The sequence below is a fragment of the Heloderma suspectum genome, chromosome 2 (genome assembly GCF_057233095.1).
Source record: "Heloderma suspectum isolate Gila_16-S chromosome 2, 16-S_ref, whole genome shotgun sequence".
In the NCBI taxonomy this organism is placed as follows: Eukaryota; Metazoa; Chordata; class Lepidosauria; order Squamata; family Helodermatidae; genus Heloderma; species Heloderma suspectum.
Genome location: NC_139459.1, coordinates 405,145,241 through 405,158,661, shown reverse-complemented (window position 1 = coordinate 405,158,661; position 13,421 = coordinate 405,145,241). Strand labels below are relative to the sequence as shown.

Here is a 13,421-nt window from a genome sequence, read left to right as displayed (position 1 = left end):
TCACTTTCCCCCAAAGTTCCTGTAACTGCTACTTTACCCACTAAGTCATCTCTGTTGGTTAGGATCAAGTCAAGGAGAGCCAATCCACTAGTTCCTTCCTCTACTTTCTGTAGGAGCTTCCTGGAGGGGCCATGTTTTGCAGAATTTGTCTCCCAACAAATGTTGGGGAAATTGAAGTCCCCCATTGCTACTACATCATGCTTCCTTGAAACATCGGCTATTTGCTTTTCAAAAGTTTCATCCTCGTCTTCTCCTTGATTGGGTGGCCGGTAGTAGACTCCAACCACCATGTTCCTTTTATTCTTTGCTGCATTTATTTTAACCCTGATGCTCTTGATGGGGCTACCAAGCTCATCCTCCTGCATTTCTGTGCAGAGATAATTATTTTTCACATCTAGTTTTACACCTCCCTTTCTGTCAATCATGTTCTTTTTGAACAAGTATCTATTGCGATGATTTGTGACTAAATTTCTGAAACTGAGCCTTTTGTATTAACTATATGTTCCAATAATATACCTTCAATTTAAGGGTAGCTTAAAAAAAAAAGGTGACCCACCAGCTAAAGTGGTACAGTCCATTCTACACATCAGGACGACTCTATCACCTCATCCTCTCCTCACCCATCCCTAGAAAATTAGAGTGGGAATTCAGTTTAAATGCACAAAATTCAAATATTTTAACCGTGACTCATCAGGAGGTATTGGGGGTGGGACTGCGGGGGGAAATGAACAAAGGTGCAACCTGCTTTGCGCCTCAACCCCCAGGACTTGTGGCAGGAGAGATGGGGTTATCTCCTGCTAAACTCCTTCCTCCCATGCCCTCCTGGTAACCTGTCAAAAATGCTGCTATACTGATTTGTACTAGGGCTGTGCACCACTTTGGTCCGAATCCCGAATCCCGAAGTGAAGCGGGCTGCTTTGGAGGTTCCTCGGTGTGATCCGAAGCAGATCAGAACAGCACTGAGGCACCCCGAAGCTAAGCGACTCATTGCTGAGGCACCTCAGTCCACTTCAGAGATTCAGAGCTCTTTGATGCCTTCTGAAGCCCAGAATGCCTGTCTCCAAAATGTATGAACTTGAGAAAGAACAGGGAGGGGGAGAGGAGGGGGAGGGAAGGAGCTTTGGCGAACGGCAACTCTAGTTGCCAAATTAGGGCTGAATGGATCCCAGCATTCTCCAGTCAGTGAGAGAGGTGGAGGAGCGAGGGGAATACTGGGTATATTGGAGAAAAAAGCCTGCGTTTGCTCATTGAGAGCGAGAGGGGGAGAGAGAGAGGGGGAGAGAGAGAGAAATCTGGAGCTTTGTAGTTCTTTGGCTACATCTGGCGGGGGGTTGTTGGACCCTTTCCAACCCAGCTCTTCCCTCGCTTTCTTCTAGAATATTTCTTTAAAAACCAAAAACCTTTAGTACCTCTTGGCTTGTTGTTTGTCTCCCCCCCCCCCGCCTTTCTGAATTATTCAACCATCTATTTGTTTTCTCTGTCTGCCTTGATTCTTTATTTAAAAAGCAAGAAATTTTGAAATAGTTGGGTTTTTCCTTGCCTGGCCATATTCTTTGGCCCTCATTCTCCCCCCCCCCCCCGCCGCCATCCTGTTCTAAGTCAACTATTTCTTCGTAGTGTTCTGACTAGATCCTTTCTTAAAAGACACAAACATATATAGAAAAAGTATTTCCCTTTCCTTGTCCTTGGCTCTCCCCCCACCCGCCCTTCTCAGTTCCTGTATTCCTTCCCTTCCCATTCTGGAACTCTGCTTGGAATATAAACCCCTTGCTTCTGAGTAGTTCTGTATTCACTTCCCTTTTGCTCTGGTGTGTCTGTGTGTGCGCGCCTGTTGTGTTCAAGCAAAGCGCTGGGCCCACATTTCAGAACACAGTGGGTGAAGCACTGCACACACATCAACAGCTCTTGTTTCAGTAACATACGACACCGTGTGGCATTGATTCCTGGTGGTGAAGGCTGAGGAGGGGACCCCCCCGCAGGATTTGCTGGCGGTGTTCCTGGGAAGGGGATTTTTACACCCCCTCCCCACTCCACGGCCCCCTCCCCTGAGTGGGACGGGGTGATGGCAGGGCCGGCCCAAGACATTTTCTTGAGGTGCTGTGTTACGTCCAGATTGCAGATTGGGGTTAGGCTGAGGGAGCAACTTACAACAACCCTGCAGTGTTGTCCAGTGCTGTTTTCCTACCCTGCAGGTTGGGGGAGAGAGTTGTGTGGGACAACCCTGCAGTGCAGACCAGTGGTATTATACATTTTCCAGAATGGAGGGGCCTTGGCCATGAAAGAAGGGCGTAGGGCAGCCCTGCAGTGTAGTCCACTGCTGGGGCTGGTTGGGACCATCAGCCAAAACGCCTCTTATGAGATAAATAATAAATAAATAAATATAAATAAATAAATAAATAAATTATGAGACAGGGCTCAGGTCCGCCCGCTTCACTGGCAGCCCCTCCAGCCCCTCCTAAGTCTCTATCAAGCGCTGAACTGCAGGCAGAAGCTTCTTCCTCCGTGGACTTTTCAAAGTTCACAAACAAAACATGAGTGATTTTTTTCCCACATAAAAGCGGACCTGGGCAGGGACGGACAGACGACGACACTCTTCCTTTCGCTGCTACCTTATTTTTTTGTGTGGAGGGGGCGCACACCCTGTTCCCAGTGATGGCAATGTTCTGGGCATCTTTCCCTTCTGTTCTCCCGGAGAAGAAAACGTGAAATAAGGTCTACTCAAACTGGGAATTGCAGGGATGTGCCCAGGGCCGCCCAAGACATTTTGCTGCCTGAGGGGAACCAGAGAATCCCCCCCAGCTGTGCTCTGTGTGCCCCCGCCTCCCAATGCACACACTGTCACACACTACTCAGATGTCAGATCCAAATTCCAGCTTCCCCATGAAGCTCCTGGGATCCCCTTGGCCCAATGACAACCTCTCAACCTAGCCTACCTCACAGGATTGTTGTGAGGATAAAAATGGGGGTGGGGGGGGAGGATTTGTACACCATCTTTAGTTCCAGGAGAAAAGGTGGAATATGAATGTAATCACACAAAGTTAAGAGTAGCTGTAGTTCCAAAAACATTGTTCTGACAATATGGAGGGAGATGAGGGGTGTCCTAGCTGGGTCTAGCTGCTGGTGCGGAGAAAATTTGGGGAACTGCCAGGAATAAGTTTGGGCATCAGGACTTTTAGGGGCGATGCAGTCATGGTTTCCCACCTCCTAGCTGAGCAGAGCAGAGCAGAGCAGAGGAAGCTGCTCCAGCTGGTCCAGGGACTACAGAAGAAAGCAAGATCCCAGAGAGCGAGCGACCAGAGGGAGCGCACAGGGGGAGCAAACAGGAGTTGGCCAGGGGAGTTCGGCAGGGGAGGTCAAGGGGGAGGCCCCTAACATTTCTTTTTAAAATTATTTGTCTTGTAACACACACTTCCACACCAGTGGGACTCTGCTTTTATCCTCTAGTGAGTGGAGGAGCAGGCTAGTCTAGAACAACCAGAAAGTTAGACATAAAAAGGGAAAAGAGGCCATGGAAGGACAAGACTCTCCAGTGGTGGCGACCTGCAAGGCGTGTGCCATGTTCATTCTTTTTGACTGAAGGCGCTGAAAGGTGGGTGCAGGCTTCTTTCCCTGAAAGGGATTGGCTAAAATGATTTGAAGCTGGGTAGGTGGGGAGGGGGCAATATGACGGACCCCCCGGGGGGGGGCTTGGAGGCTCATCTGTCCATTTCTCCCTTTTTTCTGTGGCTCAGTGAGGGCTAGTGACTTGAAATTTTAAAATGAATCCTGGGAGCCTGGTCCCGCTGAAGGTGCCAGAGCGGCCGGAGCTGGGCACGGCCTGGCCAAGGGAGGAACACACTGTGCAAACCCAACTCAGGGTCTACCCCGTGGTGCGGAGGGAGGGAGGGAGGCGGCGGCCCTCCCCACCCCACTTTTCCTCACTATCTCGGGGGCCCTTTCTCCCCCTGCAGCCCCCCCAGTTCCTGGTCCAGTGGAAGTCCGAGTGCCGCTTCAGCCACGGGACGGGGCGGCAGGCGCAGGTGCGCCTCCTTCTCAGGTATGTCCACGACCGGCAGGACATCGTCCGCTTCGACAGCGACCGCGGGGACTTCGAGGCCCTCACACCGCTGGGGGAGCCCAACGCCGAGGGATGGATCAGCCAGAAGGGCTACGTGCAGCACAGGAGGGCTGCCGCGGAGAGCTTCTGCCGGCGCAACTACCAGACGGCAGAGGTCAGGCGCATGATCGGCAGGAGAAGTGAGTCTGTCCTGGAGCGGGGAGGGACGGGGAGCAGCAGGACGGATGGAGGGGCAGGGGACCCCCTTCTCCCAGCCCCGCCCCAGAGCCCCCTGTGGGTTCCCTTTGGAACTGCAACCCAATCTCCCCCCACCCCACGCACTCAGTCCCGACAGCAGCAGCCGTGAATAACAGCCCTCGTAACATCAGAATAATAACAATGGGGCAACGGCGTCTCTTTCCTCCAGTACCTCCTACAAAGGCTCCAGGTGCTAGAAAAGGGCTTAATAAACAATATTTCCCTCCAATGCATGAAAGTATATCTAATACTACATGAATTCGCCAGAAAAAGAGGCTGCCCTCAGGCACAAAAACACATTCCGCGACAACAGTGATGCTGATTATCCTCAAGACATCCCAGTAGGGCGAGCGGTGCACTCCTTGACACATGAGCCGCGTGTGCACAGATGGAACACATCTTGAGCCTGACAGGTGAGCAGCCAAACAAGGGTCTGTCTACGCACGCTGCACATGCATGGGATGTAGCATGTGAGCCCCCGTAGTTCACCCACTCAAGAACCCCGCCCAGGCACTCCTCACAGCAAAACACAGCACCTTCAGTACATCCAGGATGCAATCCTAGGCCTATCTGGGCAGGAAGAAAGCCCTGCAGCGTGGCAGGTTTGGGAGTGCTCGGAGCTGCAGGCCTTCTTCCTTTCTAAACATGCCTGGATTCCACCCCACATTTTCATCTTCTATCCTGCAGTATTGTCTACTGTATCCGTGGAGGTTCTCCCTTTTTCTAAGCGAATCAGGGTGATATTCTCTGCCATTCTTTTGTCTATTTATCTTACAGTTTTATAGGTAAACTCTGGAAGAGAAAGACGGACTGTGGTATTATTGATATTTAGGCAGCAATCCTGTACCCACTTTCCTGGGAGTATTCCCCACTGAACACACTGGGACTAGCTTCTCAGTAGACATGCATTTGATGGCACTGTTAATGACTGAAATACAATCAAGTAAGAGATTATTTATTTCCTTTTTTTTTTTTTGGAATGCTGGATGTTGTACAACTTTTTTCTGCCTAAACATGCTAGGATTGCACCTCACCCTTTCATCATCCCTCCTGCAATATTGTCTACTTTATCCTTGGAGGATTTTTCCTTATTCCAAATAAATTGGGATTATATCCTCAGCTATGCTTTTGCCTTTTTATTTTCCAGTTTCAACATTTAGGCAGCAATCCAGTACCCACTTTCCTGGGAGTGGCCCCATCGGACACAGTGGGACATAACTATGAGTAGGCATGCATTGGATTGCACTGTTAATGACTGAAATACGGCCAAAGAAGACAGAAAATTATTTCTTTCCTATTAAAAGAAATACAAATATTGACACAAATGCAGAAATGACAACAACACTAAATGCAACTAAAAAAGAAATCACACCTAAATATCCCCTCTGAACAGGGACACCAAACTTAGCGACTCAAGACAGTAGTGAAAGGTCTTTATAAGAATGAATATCCATTCTGGAATGTCTCTTCACAAATGAAACCAAAAGTGCCAACATGTGTCATAGGGTTCCCAATCTTGGAAATGAGCAAAAGGGGCGAATTCTGCCTTGGATGCAAAATGCCGTATCCTTTGAAGCCGTTCCTTGGCTCTTTATCCTTCAGTTCTATGAAATGAGTCCATTTCTCAAGTAATTCAAGTTATTTTCAAAAAGTCTTGTCTTCAAGGTTAAAGAAAAAGCAGATGTCACAGTATTTCAAAAGACACACATATAGCTAAAGATAATAGAAGATGGGTAAAAAATACCAGACCAGAGTGTCAATCCTGTGCCCACTTACCTGGGAGGAAGCCCCTTTGAACTCAGTGGGGCTTACTTCTGAGTCGAAATGGATAAGATTGCAGTGCAGGGCAAATATTCTAAGATCATGGGAATCGATATATGAAAAGGTTCTCAGAGCAGCTTACAAATGATCCGAAAACAAAGCTGCCCTGCCCAGAGGCTTACAATCTAGAGAGACATGACACAAAAGGAAAAACAGAGAAAAGGATGGGGAGGGAAGAGGAAAAACCTCAGCAGACTTCCTTGCACATCCCACTTGTTTTAGCCCTCATGGCCCCTCAGGAGCATCCCAAAAACCAGTCGCTGGGGTGTAATCATAAAAAGCAATGGGGCTGCTCCCCCAACTTAACCCATTTTGAATCTGAGCACTGCAAATCCTGTTCTGTCTTGGTTTCTCTGTGTTGCTCACAAACGTCCTTCTTCTTTCCTTCCAGCTTCCCCCACAGTCACCATCTCCCCCACCAAGGAAGACCCCACCTCCCCCCACACCCTGCTGCTTTGCACCATGACAGGATTTTACCCCCTGGAGATTGAGATCAAGTGGCTGAAGAACGGGCAGGAGGAGAAGGAAGGGGTCAGCTATGGGGAGGAGCTCCGGAACGGAGACTAGACGTACCAGACGCAGGTGATGCTGGAGACGACACCTGAGCGGGGAGACGTCTACACCTGCCAGGTGGAGCACGCCAGCCTGGAGACGCCCATCACCGTGCAGTGGGGTATGAGCCCCCCTCCCTCCCACTTTTCCTGCAAAACGGGTGGGAATTTCCCATTCCTGTGTCAACCCTGAGCTGGTCAGGATGCAGAAAGGCCCCCACACTCTGGTCTGTTCTCAAGGGTGTTCGTGGTGAGAGCTATGAGTTTTGAGCTGTGCCTTGTTGGTGATCATATATAGTCATGGTGCCTGAATATCACTCTAGCTGATATTACTAGATATCACTCTGTTGCGCTCCTGTCCTGCTTGTGGGCTCCCCACTGGGGCCTCTGGTTGGCCACTGTGGGAACAGGATGCTTCTCCTTCCACACAGACATGGACGTCAGACTCTGCCAGGAGCAAAGTGTGGACGGGGGCCGTGGGGGCTGTGCTGGGCATGGTCTTTGTGGCCGTGGGACTCTTCCTCTACCTGAAGAGCAAGAAAGGTAATTGAGTGTGTGTCCATCTGTGTATGTGAGAGAGAAATGGACCACCTGGAGGGGTTGGGCATTGGAGACACCGTATTGCGGTGGTTCCGGTCCTTCCTCTCCGGCAGGTACCAGAGGGTAGCACTGGGAGAGGAGGTTTCGGACCCATGGCCGCTCACTTGTGGGGTGCCACAGGGTTCCATCCTCTCCCCGATGCTATTTAACATCTATGTGAAGCCGCTGGGGGCTATCATCAGGAGGTTTGGGGTGCGGTGTCATCAGTATGCGGATGACACACAGCTCTACCTCTCGTTCAAATCTTCACCAAGGTTGGCCGTAGAATGTAGCAGCCATATCGGGGGTCAGACTAAGTAGCCTCATGCAGTCTCATGCTTCATGTTCTTGCTGAGCTCTTTCTCCCTTGAATATATTGTTGTAAGCTGACGAGACACAGGAATTCCTTATCTTGTCAAAGGTCATACAATTGTATATCTTGTTCTCTGCTGTTCTCTTCTGTTCTCTGCTTATCACAGCTACCCTATAACCCAGTTCTTGTATTATAAACAATGGTGCTAGGAGAAGAAATGTTGAGGACTGCAACCCCACGCGGGAGGGGGAGGAGGAGCTGTTTCATATGTGTCACAATGTCTATAAAAGCAATGTGCTAATGTAAATCGGGGCTCCTGGCTCTTTGGAAATGATTCCAGCCTTAAGCCCGCGCGTTAAATAAAGAATCTCTTTTTCCTTCACTCCGTGGTCTCTCTGACTCTGGGTTCTGCAACATAAATGGTGCCGTGACTCGGATGCGGCAGGCTCTGAGCCAGACAGGTGGCAGTTGCCTGCTCTTGATCGCCACACCGGGAAGACGAGCTCGGCGCATGCCTCCCTTTCTTGGCGCCACCGACCTTTTTGTCGAGTGAATGGGAGAAGGCCTGCACCGGGATCGCCCAAACGGCAGCAAGCAGCAAGAGAACCTTGGGAAGCGGAGGAAGGAACTTGAGCCCTGCCTGTATCGCAGCTGCAATTGCGTTGAAACCCACATTGGAAGCCTTCAGGAGAAAGGCAAGTATATGGGAAAAAGAGGGCCCCGCCTTTAGGGAGAAAGGCCACTGGGCAGAAAAAAAGAGGGCCCCGCCTCATGAAGAAGGCCAGTGTTGGTGGTACACGTATACAAAAGAACCTACTCCTTGCGGGTAGAAGGGGGGCCTGATCACACCCCCGAGTGGGCGCCAGTACCCAGCACGCCAGTACTCAGTAGGAAGCTGAGGAAGCTGGGGAAGCCGCTTTCCGCTCTGGTAAACAGTGGGAAAAGTGGGTGGCAGGGACAGATGGATGCAGTGGAGAGATTGATGATTGTGCGAGTGGCTACTGCGGTTTCTGACGCATACCGTTGACCGTCCGGGTGCCCAGGCCAGTAGCAAAGTGCGTGGTGTGTAAAATCCTCTTGTGTCGGCCAGTGAGACCCCTTACTCACTGACCAATTCCCATTCCCTAATTGTGTCTGTCTTCAATTTAGGAGGGAGGCTATGGGTGGTGGGGGAAGCAAACCTTGCACCCCCTTGGGATGTATGTCAAACAAAGAAGGAAAAAGGTTTTTTTTAAAAGATTCAGAATAGAGAGAGAAAACAGCAAAAAGCTCAAGGTCGAGCTGAGAGGAAAAAGAGAACAAGATCTGAGGCTGTTAATTAGAGAAATGTTGCAGGACAGCCTGGCTTTTGACGAAGCGTGGGAGCGTGAGAGTGTGAGGCCGAAGAAGTAGCTGTTAGCCTAGCGCGCTGAGAGGGGGGGGGCAGGAAAATTGCCCACAACGTTCTGAGTTGTGCAACATCATCACCTCGCCTAATTGAGATGAAATCCCTAAGGAATGGAAACTGAAAATGAAGACCCAGAAGATGAAGGCAAAATAGAAATAAAGGTGAAGAATCAGCCCCCAGAGCACAGGCTAGACCCCTCTTCGAGTGGAAAGTGTGCCATAAGACTGGCCCAAGGCAGAATGAAGCGGAGAGACCACGTTGAAGATCTCTGTCAAGGTAACCGTGTTTAGCTTTGAACTGTGTTAGAATTGCATAGAGCCTGTAGCTACTGACCGTCGGCTATATGATTTCTGAAGAGCGTAACCATTCAGCTTTTGCCGTGGGATTCCCTGCAATGAAGAAATCTCACTGATTTGAGTGTCCAGTGTTACACTGCCTGAGTGTGTGTGCTGAAGAGACCGAGAAACCAGACAGCATGTTCCTGGCCAAGCCAAAATCGCGCTACTACCATGCTCCTGGAAGCTGCAATAAACTGTGTAAGCTGGGAGACCCAACCTGATTGAGAAGAAAAGAAGATATTGGAGCAACTGTCTTAAAAAACAATGAGATCTGTGTAGCTGGCTGGCTGACGCTGTCAGTGATGTTACAACTTTAAATTAAGACTGTTTTCCTGTTTGAGACCCCAGCGAAGAAAGCCGACCCGAGTTATTTGTTGCCCGTGCCAAAGCAAAGAGTTATTTGTTGCCCTGCACCTCACCGTGTCCTGTTTTTAGCTTGGGATTTACAAATACAAACAAACTGAGAAGCTTGCCTCTGAAGTCCTGCAAATCACCTCACCGCCTCCCGGAAGATTAATGGCTGCCTGAAAAATGCAAGTATAAGGCGATGCCCATCACCCCCCAGCGTCCTGAGTTTCGGCACTCAGTGTTTCAGTGCTTTCGTGTACCAGGTTAGAAGAGGAAAAAAAAGAGTAAGTTTTTAAAATGTCTGTGAGAACCTGACAGAAATAAAATAAAATTTACAGAAGAGTTGCCCAAGTTAAAGCGTCACGGCTAGAGCGCTGAGCTGTGCCGCTCTGTTTAGACAGAGGCCTTGCTAAAAAGTTAAAGGCCCTTGTCTGTCAGAAGGGGTGTAGGGCCACACTTTCCCTTTTTAAACTGATTCAAAAGTGGAGAGCCTTTGCTGGAAACATCGCATCTTCTTTGCCCAGAGCCTTCTCCGTTTGCCTCCATCATCATCTGGGCTTTTTAGAGACACTCTGCACATGGACTAAAATTTTAAATTGTCAAAGACATCCATGGACAGTGCTGTGAAGCTTTTGATAAACTTGAACTCTCATCGCTGTGGACCGTGTGTCTGTGTTTGTAGTCAGCTCAGTGTACAGCAGGCTGAGTTTGATCTGTGACTTTTAGATTTCCTTCTGCCAGAACTCATGCAGCATAGAGTTGCCGATGCAAAAATGGTGACCTAGAACTCTTTGCGTGTGTGGGTATGCCCGTCCCTTGATTTTAATGGGCCCTGAGCTTTCAGCCAGAAGAGCAGTATAATTGCTGGATCTGCTCCATCATGCCTTACCATGCAAAAAGTGTTTTCCATTCATTGTGTTAAATTGCAGAAAAAGTTTGTTGTGTATATTTTATGATTTCTTAAATATCATAAAATATATGTGATATTTGCAGATTAGTGTTAGTTGCAACTCCAAATGATACTAAGTGTGGTTCCCGATGGATGACAAGGAAAGAAAGACAAAAGCAAGTAAAAAAGAAGGAATAGAGAAAGTAGCAGACAGATAGAGAAGAGAGGAAAAAAAAGAAAGAAAAGGCAAGAGGCAAAGAAAAAACATTTGTAAAAAAGAAGCGTGGCCATAGTTGCCCCAGGGTAAATTAAAAGCAGCTGATTGTGCCTGGAGCTTATTACCTGGGGTAAAGTAGCCACAATAATGTAATAGTTCTTTAAGATGAAGAAAATGTAACTAGAAGGAGAAGAAGAGCCTATCCCAAATGTGTGTCATTGGGACTAGTGTAAGGCAGAAAGGTTTTGTAGCAGCCATATCGGGGGTCAGACTAAGTAGCCTCATGCAGTCTCATGCTTCATGTTCTTGCTGAGCTCTTTCTCCCTTGAATATATTGTTGTAAGCTGACGAGACACAGGAATTCCTTATCTTGTCAAAGGTCATACAATTGTATATCTTGTTCTCTGCTGTTCTCTTCTGTTCTCTCCTTATCATGGCTACCCTATAACCCAGTTCTTGTATTATAAACAATGGTGCTAGGAGGAAAAATGTTGAGGATTGCAACCCCACGCGGGAGGGGGAGGAGGAGCCGTTTCCTATGTGTCACAATGTCTATAAAACCAATGTGCTAATGTAAATCGGGGCTTCTGGCTCTTTGGAAACGATTCCAGCCTTAAGCCCGCGCGTTAAATAAAGAATCTCTTTTTCCTTCACTCCGTGGTCTCTCTGACTCTGGGTTCTGCAACATAAATGGTGCCGTGACTCGGATGTGGCAGGCTCTGAGCCAGACAGGTTTTGATAAAACCTGCTCTTGATCGCCTGCACCGGGAAGACGAGCTCGGCGCATGCCTCCCTTTCTTGGCGCCACCGACCTTTTTGTCGAGTGAATGGGAGAAGGCCTGCACCGGGATCGCCCAAACGGCAGCGAGCGGCAAGAGAACCTTGGGAAGCGGAGGAAGGAACTTGAGCCCTGCCTGTATCACAGCTACAATTGAGTTGAAACCCACACTGGACGCCTTCAGGAGAAAGGCAAGTATATGGGAAAAAGAGGGCCCCGCCTTTAGGGAGAAAGGCCACTGGGCAGAAAAAAAGAGGGCCCCGCCTCATGAAGAAGGCCAGTGTTGGTGGTACACGTATGCAAAAGAACCTACTCCTTGCGGGTAGAAGGGGGGCCTGATCACACCCCCGAGCGGGCGCCAGTACCCAGCACGCCAGTACTCAGTAGGAAGCTGAGGAAGCTGGGGAAGCCGTTTTCCGCTCTGATAAAAAGTGGGAAAAGTGGGTGGCAGGGACATATGGATGTAGTGGAGAGATTGATGATTGTGTGAGTGGCTACTGCGGTTTCTGACGCATACCGTTGACCGTCCGGGTGCCCAGGCCAGTAGCAAAGTGCGTGGTGTGAAAAATCCTCTTGTGTCGGCCAGTGAGACCCCTTCCTCACTGACCAATTCCCCTTCCCTAATTGTGTCTGTCTTCAATTTAGGAGGGAGGCTATGGGTGGTGGGGGAAGCAAACCTTGCACCCCCTTGAGATGTATGTCAAACAAAGAAGGAAAAAGGTTTTTTTTAAAAGATTCAGAATAGAGAGAGAAAACAGCAAAAAGCTCAAGGTCGAGCTGAGAGGAAAAAAAAACAAGATCTGAGGCTGTTAATTAGAAAAATGTTGCAGGACAGTCTGGCTTTTAACAAAGCGTGGGAGCGTGGGAGTGTAAGGCCGAAGAAGTAGCTGTTAGCCTAGCGCGCTGAGAGGGGGGGCAGGAAAATTGCCCACAACGTTCTGAGTTGTGCAACATCATCACCTCGCCTAATTGAGATGAAATCCCTAAGAAATGGAAACTGAAAATGAAGACCCAAAAGATGAAGGCAAAATAGAAATAAAGGTGAAGAATCAGCCCCCAGAGCACAGGCTAGACCCCTCTTCGAGTGGAAAGTGTGCCATAAGACTGGCCCAAAGCAGAATGAAGCGGAGAGACCACGTTGAAGATCTCTGTCAAGGTAGCCGTGTTTAGCTTTGAACTGTGTTAGAATTGCATAGAGCCTGTAGCTACTGACCATCAGCTATATGATTTCTGAAGAGCGTAACCATTAAGCTTTTGCCGTGGGATTCCCTGCAATGAAGAAATCTCACTGATTCGAGTGTCCAGTGTTACACTGCCTAAGTGTGTGTGCTAAAGAGACCGAGAAACCAGACAGCATGTTCCTGGCCAAGCCAAAATCACGCTACTGCCATGCTCCTGAAAGCTGCAATAAACTGTGTAAGCTGAGAGACCCAACCTGATTGAGAAGAAGATATTGGAGCAACTGTCTTAAAAAACAATGAGATCTGTGTAGCTGGCTGGCTGACGCTGTCAGTGATGTTACAACTTTAAATTAAGACTGTTTTCCTGTTTGAGACCCCAGCGAAGAAAGCTGACCTGAGTTATTTGTTGCCTGTGCCAAAGCAAGAATTTGGCTGCCCTGTACCTCATCGTGTCCTGTTTTGAGCTTGGGATTTACAAATACAGACAAACTGAGAAGCTTGCCTCTGAAGTCCTGCAAATCACCTCACCGCCTCCCGGAAGATTAATGGCTGCCTGAAAAATGCAAGTATAAGGCGATGCCCATCACCCCCCAGCGTCCTGAGTTTCGGCACTCAGTGTTTCAGTGCTTTCGTGTACCAGGTTAGAAGAGAAAAAAAAAGAGTAAGTTTTTAAAATGTCTGTGAGAGAACCTGACAGAAGTAAAATAAAATTTACAGAGGAGTTG

The 13,421-nt window shown here is 48.8% G+C and overlaps 1 pseudogene across 1 annotated transcript in view; it reads left to right on the top strand.

Annotated features, from left to right (window-relative positions):
• The window catches only part of LOC146356737 (uncharacterized), a 33,177-nt pseudogene extending 26,252 nt beyond the window's left edge, over window positions 1-6,925 (top strand). Inside the window, exons 7-8 of the transcript XR_014787127.1 lie at window positions 3,789-4,236; window positions 6,507-6,925. The product of XR_014787127.1 is annotated as an uncharacterized LOC146356737 (transcript). The remainder of the gene's footprint in view (window positions 1-3,788; window positions 4,237-6,506) is intronic.
• Window positions 6,926-13,421: the final 6,496 nt, after the last annotated feature.